The 16,215-nt window shown below is 36.0% G+C and overlaps 1 protein-coding gene across 1 annotated transcript in view; it reads left to right on the top strand.

Moving 5' to 3' along the window:
• The window catches only part of ZFYVE9 (zinc finger FYVE-type containing 9), a 184,506-nt gene that overhangs the window by 152,057 nt on the left and 16,234 nt on the right, over positions 1 to 16,215 (top strand).

Raw genomic sequence — 16,215 nt, 5'->3', positions numbered from 1 at the left:
CACTTAAAATCACAGAAATGTCTTACTGGACTTTTAAGCTCAGGGCTCAGTATTATTATGTGGGAATGACCTATTTGAAGAAAACATTTACCCTGTGGCTTTCTGTCTGATGGCTTTTTTCAGGACACTAGCAAATAGTAGTTAGGATATGTGCTTCATTTTTCCTGGGATACAATTAGCTATTAGATAGTCCTACCTTGGAACCATGCTAAACTAGAGTCAAATCTTTAAAGAGAACTATTTTTATGTAATTTATGCCCTAAATAGTTTTTAAAGGAGGCTGTGCTTTGAAAACTTGTTTTATTTCCCATATTTGAAGTGTTATTATCTATTTCACAAACGTCTATTAAATATATTCCGTGATATGATACAAAGATGAATCAGACATTATGCTTGCCTCTGGGAGCTTATTGTCCAGAAGTGAGATGATCAGATGTCATCTCCAAGTGGATAACATACATTGCTATCCTTGGTGTTTGCAAGATGGTACTTTGTGTATGTTAATTAGATCTGTTTATACAAATATATTTGTAAAAGCTATGAGGCCCCCATAATTATTTCAGTACTTGACTAAGGACATTCATGACAACAACTGCCATTCATATTATCTGTCTTTATCTGAATTCTGCCTCCTAGGTTTATGGTTGTGCAGGTTCAGAAATCTTTGTTCAAAAACAGTAACTGTATTTCTTATCATTTATTACATTTAATTTTCAATAAAGTTTACCAGTTATATATCACTTATTTTTCTTACTTGATTTAGCAGACTGACTTCCCTTCTAATTCAATTTTTGTTTTAACTCAGTGTAATTTTATTTCTCATGATCTTGGACAGTTGAATTGTCTTGTGTCTAATAGTTGAAAAAGTAATTTCTTATACATTATTTCATTTAATCACCACAATATTCCACTTTTCCTCTCATTCATTTTTCTTTATTTGTACCTTTAGTTTTTCTTATCACTCCCTGAACTATGTTTTCTTTTGTTTATAGCCTTTGCACAAGCTATTTTCTTATTGTTGCACTTCCCCTACTCTTCATTTGCATAACCCATACTCAATTTTCAGGTTTCAGTTTAAATGGCATTTTCTCAGATAGGCTTTCATTTTTCCACATATTTATTTCAGATAGGCTTTCATTTAATAACACACATTCTATATGTAATACTCACTACATTTGTAATTCCTTATTCAGGGTCTATTTTCTCTACTAGACTTTTAGCTCCATGAAGGACTGTGTGTCTTGTTTACCACTGTATCATTAGCAGTCTATCTAGTATTGAGTAATTGCACAGAAATATATATTGAATGAAGACATGAAACAGAAATAAAATATAAACAATATAAAATATAAAAACAAAATATAGATATATAAATAATATAAAAATAACTAAAAGATAAAGTAATGTGGAAATAAGTGCTGAAATTTATTGGAAGTTTATTAAAGATTCAAAGAAGGGAGAGCTCTGATAAATGAAGCAGTCAGGAATTTGCTTTATGTCTAAATGAGCCTGAATCCCTAACAGCCAGAGCAGCACATTCCATGTAGATGTTTATAAACATTCATGTAAATGTAAATGAAGGAAAGATTTGAAATGGACAGTGAAGGATGTGTAGGCACTATAAAGTGAAGGGTGGAAAATAAGTGAAAAGAGGGATAGATACCAGCCTAAACAAAAAGCAGGAAATCACCAGGAATGGGCATGTCTGGTAGGGAGGATGGGAGATATCAACCTGCCTAGTGAAGAAGAGGCTAAAGGCGACTGGGAAATGAAGTTGTACAAAGAGACTGCTGGATATTCAGAGGTTTTCAGAAACCACACAAAGGAGTCTGGACTCTAATATGATAATTTGTAGAGATTTCACAGGTTCTAAAGCAGAAAAGTGAATTAACCAAAGTAGAATTTTAGAAAACTGAGTTTTGGCAGCTATATGTAAAATGTGGAGAGAGGGGGCCTCTAAGCGTCAACTGAAAAAAAAAAAAAGAAAAGCACAGTGTAAAAGTTGAGAATTATGTTTTATACAATGGCCTTATTGAGGACTATAGCCCAGGATACAGCCTCTCAGATAGCTCTGAGGAGCTGTTCCAAAGAGGTAAGGGAGGAGCCAGGATATATAGGAGTTTTTGCTGGGAAAAAACAAAACAAAACATGTAGTTGAACATCAGAAGAGTACTGCTAATCATAAAAAAAACAGACATCTCAAGTTAATGATTTTAGTGCTTTTCTATGTATGGGAAAATGCAAGAGTCAGGGCTCACTGAAATTATTCCTTAGACAGGCATCTTAACTCTCCAGGGCCAGTATCCTGTTTTTCTCCATCCTGATTTACCCTGAGGGTGCACTGTTGGTGGCAGGTGCAGTGGCTGATGACTTGATGATAGGCAACATTTGTTGTTTACCAGAATGGCAGGCAACATTCTTTGTTTACTGAAATGGCAGGCAACATTTTTTTCCATATAAGGAAAGACTTTAAGCTTAGAAAGCTAGAAGAAGATAATATTTCTGAAGTAGTAATTTTAATAAATGAAGTAGTCATTGTATATAAATTTTCTATATAAATTTTCTAATCTCTTTCATCAAAGCCATGCAAGGTCTCTGTTGGTCTGGGTAACGCTACTCATGTTCTTATGATGAGATTATTTTGATCATTGTGTTAACTAACATCTATTGAGGGTATATTATATATCAGGTACTATTCTAAGCATATATGTATCTTCACACTATCTCTGTGAAATGAGTAGGGTAATTACCTTTTTACAGATGAGGAAATTAAGGCACAGAGCCAGCAAGTGTTCGAACTAGAATCAAACCCAGACACTAATTCCAGTGTCCCTACTCTTAAACACTATACTAAACCGATTTTCATAGACATCAGTTTAATGATTACATCTGATTGTAGGGCTGATTATAGGGTCTTTACAGAGGTAAAGCCCTAATCTAGTATGACTTATAAGAAGGGGAAATTTGGACATAGCTATGCATAAAGAGAAGGTGATATGAAGAGACATAGGGAGAAGATGGAAGTCAAGTCAAGTCCTTGACTCTGCAAGTCAAGGAGAGACGTCTGGAACAAATCTTTCCTTTAACAGCCCTCAAATGGAACCAGCTCTGCTGACATCTTAATTTTGGACTTCTAGCCTCCAGAATTGTGAGACAATAAATTTCTGTTGTTTAAGCCACCAGTTTGCAGTACTTTCTTATAGCAGCACTAGCACACTAACATAGCAGTCCACTGTAAATAGCTAAACATCAAGACAAAATATGTGGGGGGAAAATACAAAGGACAATGGGGCAGAGAAGATGAGCCCTATGATTACCCTACTTTACTGTCTGGAGTTTCCAGGCCATAGTGCAGTTAGCGGGGGAACCTAAACTGAGCCTACAGGTCTCCCTGCATTGAAGACAGTGTAGGAATGGCATGATGGCTAGAATTTACAAGACAGATTATGGAAATAAAAGAACTCTGGAGATCTGCAGGAGGTTCCTGTTGTGTCTTCAGCTGATTACTAATCAGTGCATGTATGTGAGGAAAACACTGGAAAGAAGCAGGGAGAACATTTCTCAAATGTCCAGGAATAATTTGTACTCTTATGAGCTAGAGTAAGAAAGGGACAAATCATTCCTAAGGATTGAAGTTATCCATAAATTTAGGCTGCTCTGATCTTACCTAACAAGCTTAAAATAAAGCGTCAACAAGATCAAGGCACGTACATGTTAAGGAGAGACACAGAAAATATAAAAAAGACCCAAATCAAGTTTCAAGAAACAAAAATGACAATGAGATGAAAAATACACTGGATGAGATTAATGGCAGATCAGACACTGCTGAAAAAATTTAATAAACTTAAAACAGCAATAGAACTATCCAAAACAAAACACAAAGAGAAAAGGCAGAAAAATTAAATGAACGGCACATGATTGAGATGTGGGAAGTGTTGGATGGCCTAACTCTGTAATTGAAGTCCCCAAAGGAGAGAAGTGGGTTGACAAAAGATATTTGAAGAATCAGTGATCAAAAATTTTATAAATTTAATGAGAAGTATAATCACATAGGTTCAAAAAGCTCGATGAACTCCAGTTGCAGGAAACAGGATGAAAACTACATTAAGGAACATTATAATCATCATAATCAAATTGCTTAACACCAGAGGTAAAGAGAAGAATCTTAAAAGCAGCTAGAGAAAAAAATCCACATTATATACTGATGAATGAGTATAAGAATGACAGCAGACTTCTCATCAAAACAGTTCAATCCGCAAGACAGTGTACAAAATCTTTAAAGTATACTGAAATAGTTAACCTGTGTTTTATACCCAGTAAAAATATGTTTCAAAAATGAAAAGCAAAATGCTTTTTCAGAAATATAAGAGCTAAAAGGATGTATTACCAGCCACCTATTCCACAAGAAGTGTTAAAGGAAGTCCTTCATGGAGAATACCAAATAATGGAAATCTGGAACCACACAAAGTAATGAAGAGCAGCAGAAATGGTTGACTATATAGGTAAATATAAAAACTCTTTAAAAGATAATTGTTTAAAGCAAAACTAACAACAGTGTTTTGTGGAGTTTATAACTTACATAGAAACAAAGGGTATTTCCAGGAAAGGGGAAATAGAAGTATACAGATGTAAAGTTTCTATATGACATGGGATGTGGCATAATATTACTTGAAAGTAGATTGATAAGTAAAGATGTAGAATAAAAATCTAAAAGCAACCACTAGAAAAATTTAAATGGAGAGGTATAGCTAATAAACCAACAAAAATAAACAGGAATTATATAAAGAAGGCTGAAAAAGAAGAAAAGGAGAACAAAGAGGAGATATAACAAATAGGAAATAAATGGCAAGATGCTAGATTTAAATCCAGCCATATCAGTAATCACATTAATTATAAATGACCTAAGCACCCTCAATTAAAAAGGAGAAATTGTTAGATTGATAAACAAGAAAGATTCAGCTATATGCTGTGAATAAGAAAACCACTTGAAATCTGAGGATACAGATAGTTTAAAAGTAAATGGATGGGGGGGCTTCCCTGGTGGCGCAGTGGTTGAGAATCCACCTGCCAATGCAGGGGACACGGGTTCGTGCTCCGGTCCGGGAAGATCCCACATGCCGCGGAGCGGCTGGGCCCGGGAGCCATGGCCGCTGAGCCTGCGCGTCCGGAGCCTGTGCTCTGCAATGGGAGAGGCCACAACAGTGAGAGGCCCGCGTACCGCAAAAAAAAAAAAAAAAAAAAAAAAAGTAAATGGATGGGAAAAGATATACTACAGTAATACTAATCAAAAGAAAGCTTGAGTGGATAGAGTAATATCAAAGTGTATTTCAGAATAAACAATATTACTTGGGCTAAGGAGGCACATTTCATAACTATAAAGGGATCAATTCATCAAAAGGGCATAACAATCCTAAACATTTGTGCATCTAATAACAGTGCTTCAAAATGCATGAAGCAAGAACTGTTAGAACTATAAGGACAAATATAGATAAATAGAACTACAAGGATGAAGCCACAAGTATATTACGAGATTTCAATAACCCCCTGTATCAATAATGGATAGAAGAAGTAGACAGAAAATCATCAAGGATATGGAAAACTTGAATAAAATACAGACTTCTCAATAACCAATGGGTCAAAGAAGAAACCTAAAGAAAAATTAGAAAATATTTTGAGCTGACTGAAAATGAAAACATGGCATATCAGAATTTGTGGGATGCAGCTAAAGCAGTGATTAGAAAGAAATTGATAACATTAAACTTCTGTATTAGAGAAAAAAGGCATCTCAAATCATTGACCTACTCTTCTACCTTAGGAAATTAGAAAAAGAAGAGCAAATGAAACACAAAGCAAACAGAAGAAAGGAAATAATAAAGACCAGCAATTCACAAAATAGAAGGCAGAGAAACAATTTTAAAAATGAAACTAAAAGTTCTTGAGATCAATAAAATCACATTTCTAATCAGATTGATTAGATAGTTAAAACACACAGGGTACAAGAAAAGTGGAAGAGTAGGAGGACATGGAGCTCACTGGCCATCCCCCCCAACAAACACATCACCAATGCATCAACATGTGGAGCAATTCTCACTGAAAACTAACTGGAAACTGGCCTAAAGATTCTTGTACAACCAAGGCTCTAAGTCAGATCCACAAAATCGGGTAGAAAGGGAAGAGAAGCAGTCAGGTCAACCTGTATCCCTAGAAGGAGACACAGAAAAGGAGGGGGATTACACAGGCTCAGAGATCCTCCCTGGGGAGAGAGCTGTTCAAGCCACATATTGGTCACCCTAGCCTTGAGGTCTGACACTGAGAAGATGAGCACCTTAGCTGGTTTGAAAACCAGTGGGACTAACAGGAGGGCTGTAAGACTCTGATTATGAAGTGCATGCACACACTTGCTACTCCTGAAAAAAGGTGGAGGAAGGAGATGAAAGCTGCATAGAACTCTGACTCGTTTCCCACAACCACTGCAGCGTGCACCCCAGCCTGAGCTGAGTGCCCTTTCCATCCCCAGTTGCTCCATGACACAGTTCCACACTAGGGCAAGGGCTGCTGCAGCCAAGGGGAGTGCATGGTTGTGAGGGACAGAGCCAACGTGGACCCAGAAAGGCATCTGAATGGGGTGGGGGCATCCATTGCTGGTGTTTATGGAGGCAGTGCATCTGAAGCACTCTAGGACTCTGACTGGGACCAGGACTACCATAGCCCGCATTGCAATCCATTGCTGAGCACCCACTCCAGCCCTTCTTGCTTTAGAACTGCTCCCCTCCGGAGCAAGGGAACTGGTGCTGGGAGTGGGAGATCACACACTTAGGGGGAACTGAGACAGCTTGGACCTGACCCTCAGGGATTCTGCTCCAGCAACCTGGGACCTCACTGCACCCCAAATAGGGTGTTGATAGCCACCAAGCAGAGGAGAAGCCCCAGCCCACACCTGGCTCTCTTCCTAGCCACTCCACCTCCAACCCCACTTTGTACCAGGGTGATAGCTGCCAGCACACCCCGGGGGAAGAGATGGTTTGTGCTTGTGTCAGATCCAGCACTCCCACTGAAGCCACTTGACACATGCACTGTATAAGGACACTCATACAAGGACAGCCCTTCAAGACCAGAATAGATAACTGTGCCACCTAATTTCATAGAGACAGAGAAAGTTAAGCAAAATGAGAAGACAGAGGAATTTGTTTCATTTGGAAGAACGAGAGAAAACTCCTGAAAAAACAACTAATGAAACAGAAATAAATAATCTACCAGGTCAAGAGTTCAAAGCATTAGTAATAAGAATGCTAACTGAATTAGGGAAAATGATAGATGAACACAGTAAGAATTTTAACAAGGAACTAGAAAATATTTAAAAGAACCAGTAAGAACTGAAGAATACTATAACTGAAATGAAAAACACACTAGAAGGAATTAACAGCAGCATAGGTGATGTAGAAGAATGCATAAGTGATTTGGAATATAGAATAATGGAAATCCCCCAACCAGAACAGTAAAAGAAAAACAAAATTTTAAAGAGAACAGTTTTAGGGACCTCTAGGACAATATCAAGCTTACCAACATTCACATTATAGGAATCCCAGGAGAAGAGAAAGGGGTCAAAAATGTATTTGATAAAATTATGACTGAAAACTTCCTGAACCTGAAGAAGGAAACATATCCAGGCACAGGAAGCACAGAGAGTCCCAAACAAGATGAACCCAAACAGACCCACACCAAGACATATCATAATTAAAATGGCAAAAGTTAAAGAGAGGATTCTAAAGGCCTTTAGAATTCTGATTTTTCTGCAGATACTTTGCAGGCCAGAAGGGAGTGGTATTATATATTTAAAGTGCTGAAAGGGAAGAACCTGCAACCAAGGATACTCTACAAGCAAGATTATCATTTAGACTTGACAGACAGAAAAACAACTCAGACCAGCAAAAGCAATGAGTCCATCAATACTAAACCTCCCTAAAAGAAATGTTAAAAGGTCTTTTCTAAGTGGAAGAGACAAGGCTACAACAAGAAGTAAAAACTCTGTAGGAAGGGAAAAATCCACTATTAAAGGCAAATATATAGTAAAGGCTGAGGATCAACAACTTAAATATACAAGTACAAAGATTAAAAGACAAAAAATTATAGAATCAACTATAAAATAAACAGTGAAGGGATAAACATGAAGCTGTAAAATATGACATCAGAAACACAAAATGTAGATTTTTTAGAATGTGTTTGCACTAAAGGACTACCTGTCTAAAGCAAGTAGACATAGTTAAAGATCAACACGTATGAACCCTATGGGAATCACAAGTCAAAAACCTACAATAGATATACAAAAACTAGAGAGAAAGGAACACATGCATACCACTAAAGAAAAACCATTAAAACACAAGGGAAGAAACTAAAAGAAGATGAAAAGAACTGAGAAGACCTACAAAAGCAATCAGAAAACAATGAACAAAATGGTAATAAGTACGTATCTATCAATAAACACTTTAAATATCAATGGATTAAATGCTCCAATCAAAAGACATAGAGTGGCTGATTGGATAAAAAAAAACAAGACCTTTCTATATGCTGCTTACAAGAGACTCATGTCAGAGCTAAAGACACACAGACTGAAAGTAAGGGGATGGAAAAAGATATTTCATACAAAAAGATGTTCAACATTAGAGAAATGCACATCAAAACTACAATGTGGTATCACCTCACACTGGTCAGAATGGCCACCATTAAAAAGTATACAAATAACAAATGCTGGAGAGGGTGTGGAGAAAATGGAACCCTCATACATTGTTGGTGGGAATGTAAATTAGTGTAGCCACTATGGAAAACAGTATGGAGGTTCCTTAAAAAACTAAAAATTGAGTTGCCATATGATCCAGCAGTCCCATTCCTGGGCATATATCCGGAGAAAACTAATCTGAAAAGATACATGCACTCCAGTGTTCACAGCAGCACTATTTACAATAGTCAAGACATGGAAGCAACCTAAATGTCCATCGACAGATGAATGGATAAAGAAGATATGCCATACACACACACACACGTACACACACAGTGGAATATTACTCAGTCATAAAGAAGAATGTAATAATGCCATTTGCAGCAACATGGATGGACCTAGAGATTATCATGCTAAGTTGAAGTAAGTCAGAAAGAGAAAGACACATACCATATGTTATCACTTATATGTGGAATCTAAAATATGATACAAATGAACTTATTTTCAAAACAGTAACAGACTCACAGACATAGAAAACAAACTTAGGTTACCAAAGGGGAAAGGTGGGGGAGGGATAAATTAGGAGTTTGGGATTAGCAGATACAAATTACTGTATATAGAATAGATAAATGAGGTCTTACCATATAGCACAGGAAACTATATTCAATATCCTGAAATAAATCACAACGGAAAAGAATATGAAAAAGAATATGTATAACAATCACTTTGCTGAACACCAGAAACTAACACAACATTGTAAATCAACTATACTTCAATAAAAAAAAAAAAAGGTATTTCATACAAATGCAAATGACGAAAAAGCAGGGGTAGCAATACTCAAATCAGATAAAACAGTCTTTGAAACAAAGTCTATAATAGAAAACAAAGAAGGGCGTTATATAATAATAAAGGGACCAATACCAGAAGAGGATATAATACTCATTAACATATGTGCACTTAATACAGGAGCATGTAAGTATATAAAGCAAATATTAACAGACCTAAAAGGAGAAATGGACAAATTACAATAATAGTGGGGGACTTTAACACCCCACTTGCATCACTAGATCATTCGGACAGAAAACCAATAAGGGAACAGTAGTCTTAAATGTCATATTAGACCAGTTGGACTTAATAGATATCTACAGGACATTCCATCCAAAGAAACCCCAGAATACACATTCTCTTCAAGTGCACATTGAGTGTTGTCCAGGATTGATCACATGCTAGGCCATAAAACAAGTCTCAGCAACTTTAAGGTGATAGAAATTAATGTCATGCATTTTTTCCAACCACAACACTATGAAACTAGAAATCAATTACAGAAAGAAGAATGGGAAAAGAACAAACGTGATGACCAAACAACATGCTACTAAAAAAACCAATGTGTCAATGAAGAAATGGAAGAGGAAATAAGAAAATACCTCAAGACAAATGAAAATGGAAATGAAAATGGAAACACAACTTTCCAAAATCTATGGATGCAGCAGAAGCAGTTCTAAGAGGGAAGTTTATATTGATATAGATCTTCCTCAAGAAAGAACAAAAATCTCAAACAACCTAACCTACCATCCAAAGCAATTAGAAGAATGAACAAAGCCCAAAGTTAGCAGAAGAAAGTAAATAATAAAGATCAGAGAGGAAGTAAATAAAATAGAGACCAAAAGAACAATAGAAAAGATCAATGAAACCAATGTTTATCTTTTGAAAAGATAAACAAAATTGTTAAACCTTTAGCCAAGGTCGTCAAGAGAAAAAGAAAGAAGACCCAAATGAACAAAATAAGAAATTAAAGAGGAGAAATAAGCAACACCACAGAGATATAAAAAATCATAAGAGAATACTATGAACAGTTATATGCCAAATTAGACATTCTAGAAGAAATGGACAATTTTCTAGAAACACAGAACTTTCAAAGACTGAATCAGGAAGAAACAGGCAATTCAAACAGATGATCACTAGTACTAAAATTGGATTTCTAATAAAACAAACAAACTCTCAGCAAACAAAATTCCAGGATTGGACAGTTTCACAGGGGAACTCTACCAAACATATAAAGAAGAGCAATACCTGTCCTTGTCAACTCTTCCAAAAAACTGAAGAGGAGGAAACACTCCCAGATTTATTTTATGATGCTACCATTACCCTGATACCAAAATCAGAAAAAGACACTACAAAAGAAGAAAATTATAGGCCAACATCTGTGATGAGTATAGATGCAAAACTCCTCAACAAAATATTAGCACCTGAATACAACAATATATAAAAAGGATCATACACCATGATCAAGTGGGATTTATTCCAGGCATGCACAGATCAATCAGTGTGATACACCACATTAACAAAAGGAAGGTTAAAAGTCACATGATCATCTCAGTAGACACACAAAAAAAGCATTTGACAAAATTCACCATCCAGTCATGATAAAAAAAACTCTCATCAAAGTTGGTATAGAGGAAATATACCTCAATATAATATAGACTATTTATGGCAAACCCATAGCTAATATACTCAGTGGTGGAAAGCTGAAAGCTTGTCCTCTAAAATCAGGAACAAGACAAAGGATGCCCACTCTCACCACTTCTATTTAACATAATATTGGAAGTCCTAGCCACAGCAATCAGACAAAAAGAAGAAGGAAGAGGTATCCAAATTGGAAGGCAAGAAGTAAAACTGTCACTGTTTACAGATGACATCATACTGCATATAGAAAATGCTAAAGTCTCCACCAAAAATCTATTAGAACTGATAAATGAATTCCGTAAAGCTGCAGGATATAAGGTTAATATACAGAAACCTATTGCTTCTCTGTACACTGATTATGAACTATCGGAAAGAGAATGCAAGAAAATAACCCCAATTAAAATTTTATCAAAAAGAATAAAATACCTAGGAATAAATTTAACCAAGGAGGTAAAAGACCAGTACTCTAAAAAACATAAAACATTGATGAAGGAAGTTGAAGATGATACCAAGGAATGGAAAGATTCCAGGTTCATGGATTAGCAGAATTAATATTGTTAAAATCCATACTACTGAAAGCAATCTACAGATTTAATGCAATCCTTATCAAAATACTCATGACATTTTTCACTGAACTAGAAAAAATAATCCTAAAATTTATATGGAACCACAAAAGACCCTGAATTGCCAAACCAATCTTGAGAAAAAGGAACAAAGCTAGAGGTATAATACTCTCTGACTTCAGACTGTACTACAAAGCTTTAGGCATCAAAACAGCATGGTACTGTCACGAAAACAGACACAGATCAATGGAACAGAATAGAGAGCCCCCAAGTAAACCCACATACTTATGTTTAATTAACCTACAATGAAGGAGGCATGATATACACTGGAGAAAAGAGAGTCTCTTTAATAATTAGTGCTGGAAAAATTGGACAGCTACTTGTAAAAGAATGAAATTAGACCATTTTCTCACACCATATACAAAAATAAACTCAAAATGTATTGAACACCTAAATGTAAGACCTGAAACCGTAAAACTCCTGGAAGAAAACATAGGCTGAACACTCTTTGACATAAAGTGTAGGAAGATTTTCTTAGATCTGTCTCCTAAGGCAAAAGAAATAAAAACAAAAATAAATAAGTGGGACCTAATTAAATGTAAAAAAATTTTTTTACAGCAAAGGAAACCATCAACAAAACGAAAAGACAACCTCTTGAATAGGAGAAAATACTTGCAAATGATATGACCGATAAGGGGTTAATATCCAAATGATATATATGGTTCACACAACTCAGTATCAAAAAAACAACCAACCTGATTTAAAAATGGTCAGAAGGGAATTCCCTGGCAGTCCAGTGGTTAGGAGTCAGTGCTCTCACTGCCAGGGCCCAGGTTTGATCCTTGGTCGGGGAACTAAGATTCTGCAAGGTGCACGGCATGGCAAAAAAAAAAAAAAAAAAAGGTCAGAAGACATGAATAGACATCGTGTCAAAGAAAATATACAGATGGCCAAAGGCACATGAAAAGTTTCTCAACATTTCTAATCATCAGAGAAATGCAAATCAAAACCCCAGTGAGATACCACCTCACACTTGTCAGAATGGCTATCATCAAAATGTCTATAATCAGCTATATTCCAATAAAAATTAATTTTTAGAAAAGCCTATAAATAACAAATGTTGACAAAGCTGTGGAGAAAGGGGAATCCTAGTATACTGTTAGTGGGAATGTAAATTGGTACAGCTACTATGGAAAATATTATGGAGATTCCTCAAAAAACTAAAGGTAGAACTGCCATATGATTCAGCAATTCCACTCCTGGGTGTATATTCGAAGAAAACAAAAACAGTAATTTGAAAATATACGTGTACCGCAGTGTTCATAGCAGCATAATTTACAGTAGCCAAGGTATAGAAGCAACCTAAGTGTCCATCAACAGATGAATGGATAAAGAAGATGTGATACATAGATATATCTCTTTATCTGTCTATCTATCTGTCTATCTATGTAATGGAGTATTACTCAGCCTTGAAAATGAATGAAATTCTGCCATTTACAACAACATGGATGGACCAAGAGGGTATTATGCTTAGTGAAATACGTCAGACAGAGAAAGACAAATACTGTAGTGCTATCACTTGTATGTGGAATCTAAAAAATAAAACAAACCAATGAATATAACCAAACAGAAACAGACTCACAGATATAGAGAATAAACTAGTTGTTACCAGTGGGAAGAGGGGAGTGGGGAGTGGCAAGATATGGGTAGGGGAGTAAGGAGGTACAAACTACTGTCTATAAAATAAATAAGACTAGAAGGATATATTGTACAGCACAGGGAAATATAGTCACTATTTTATAAACTTTAAATGCAGTATAATCTTTAAAAATATTGAATCACTGTTGCACACCCGAAACTAATATTTTAAATCACCTATACTTCAATTACAAAAGAGTAAAAACACAAATTAACATTATGAGATGTGAGAGAGAGGGATATCATTACAAGTCCTGTAAATAGAAGACAATAGGGCATATTATGAACACATTTATACTAATACATGTCCAACTTGGACAAAATGGACAAATTCTTTGAACATCAACTTTCATACCTCTGTCAAGAAAAAATAGGTAGCTGGAATAGCCCTGCATCCATTGAAAGAGTTGAATTTATTATTATAAACCTTTTCACAAAGAAAAGCCCAGGTCTAGATATGTTCCCTGGTGACTTTTACAAAATGAAGGAAGAAATAACACCAGTTCTATACACTCTTAGAAAATAGATGAGGAGGGAATCTCTTTCGATGAGGCCCTCATTACACTAGTATCAAAACTAGAAAAAAAATTGGAAGAAATGAAAACTGCAGACCTATATCCCTCATAGGTGGTTGCATAAATACATAACAAGTTTTTACTATATCCAATTCAGTAATACACAAAATAATAAGGTACTTCATGACTAAATGGGGCTTATTCCAAATATGCTAAATTGGTTTAACATTCAAAAATCAATCTGTAACTCAGCATATTAACAGGATAGAAAGGAAAAACATGTTAAAAGTAAAAGCTGCTGCAGAAAAAGCATTTGATGAACCCATACTTCCATTCAATCTCTATCTCTCTCTCCCCCACCCTCTTTCTCTCTATATATATAGAGAGAGATATCTATCTATATATGTGTATATATATATATATATATATATATATGTATCAGCAGTTTAAAAATAGAAGAGAACTTTTACAATCTAATAAAGAGAATTTATGAAAACCTTAAAATTAATATATCTAACAGTGACTGGTTGATTGGTTCTTCTTTAAGATTTGGAACAAGGAGATGATGTCTACTCTTATTTCTATCCAGCATTTCAGTGGATCTTCTAGCCAATGTAATAAGGCAAGAAAACAAAATTAGAGGAATACAGATTAAAAAAAGAAGTAAGATTGTCTTTATTCACAGATAACATGATTGTCTATGTAGGAAATTCTAAAGAATTTACAGAATAGTACTAGATATGGTCAATGAATTTATCACAGTTGCAAAATCATTGTGTAGAAGTCAACTGTATTTCTGTACACTAACAATCAGAAATTGGAATTTAAAAACAATACAGTAGGACTTCCCTGGTGGCACAGTGGTTAAGATTCTGCCTGCTAATGCAGGGGACATGGGTTCGAGCCCTGTTCCGGGAAGATCCCACATGCCGTGGAGCAGCTAAGCCCGTGCACCACAACTACTGAGCCTGTGCTCTAGAGCCTGCAAGCCACAACTACTGAACCCCGCGAGCCTAGACCCTGTGCTCCGCAACAAGAGAAGCCACCGCAGTGAGAAGCCCACGCACTGCAACAAAGAGTAGCCCCCGCTCGCCGCAACTAGAGAAAGCCCATGCACGGCAACGAAGACCCAATGCAGCCAAAAATAAATAAATAAATATTTTTAAAAAACAATACTATTTTCATACACTGAAAACTACAAAACATTGCTAAGAGAAATTGAAGACCCAAATAAGTGAAGAGATATACTATATTTATGAATCAGAAGACTCAATATTGTTAAGATGTAATTTCTCCCGGAATTGATCCATAGCTTCAACACAGTCCCAATCAAAATACCAGCAGGCTGTTTCAAAATAGAAATTGAGACACTGATTCTAAAATATATATGGAGATGCAAAAAATCTAGAATAGCCAGGACAACTTTGAAAAAGAACATAATTCAAAGACTTACACTACCTGATGTTAAGGCTTATTTTAAAGGTAGGTTAATCAAGACAGTATTGTTTTGGTATAATATGTATTTCTAGATTGGTGGAACAGAGTAGAGTGATTTCAAGTGCTGTTTGTATGGGTATATACACATATAAAAATTCATCAGATTGTACACTTTAAATATGTGCTAAATATGTACATTTTGCCAATTATTTTAAATATAACTAAAAAATAACAAAAATTTTCAAGAAATGTAGTGGACATTCAAACTTTCATCATGTCACAGAGGGAATAGAGCCAAAGAGTTAACCTCATGTCAAAGTTTCAAGCAAAAAGGAACAAAATTGTATTATATTTTTACTCAAAACCAGAGAGAAATAGAGAAATTTATATTGGTTGTGATATAATGCAAGAATCTGTGAAATTGTATATCTGTGTAATCCCCGTCTTGTATAGTTTAGGCTGGATGGCCTCTTGAGATTCTTTTCCCTGTGTAATTCTAAAATCAGAGTTTTGGTTTATTTTAGTTCAAAGCTACACATATTCTTCAGGCAAATGTGAAGTTACAAAAGCATAATTTTAAAGGTTCATTGTAGCACAAATAAAAACAGATGGCCCGGGCTTCCCTGGTGGCGCAGTGGTTGCGCGTCCGCCTGCCGATGCAGGGGAACCGGGTTCGCGCCCCGGTATGGGAAGATCCCACATGCCGCGGAGCGGCTGGGCCCCTGAGCCATGGCCGCTGAGCCTGCGCGTCCGGAGCCTGTGCTCCGCAACGGGAGAGGCCATAACAGAGGAAGGCCCGCATACCACAAAAAAAAAAAAAAAAAAA

Source organism: Physeter macrocephalus, chromosome 4 (genome assembly GCF_002837175.3).
Source record: "Physeter macrocephalus isolate SW-GA chromosome 4, ASM283717v5, whole genome shotgun sequence".
Taxonomy (NCBI): domain Eukaryota; kingdom Metazoa; phylum Chordata; class Mammalia; order Artiodactyla; family Physeteridae; genus Physeter; species Physeter macrocephalus.
This window is presented reverse-complemented; position numbering and strand designations above follow the sequence as displayed.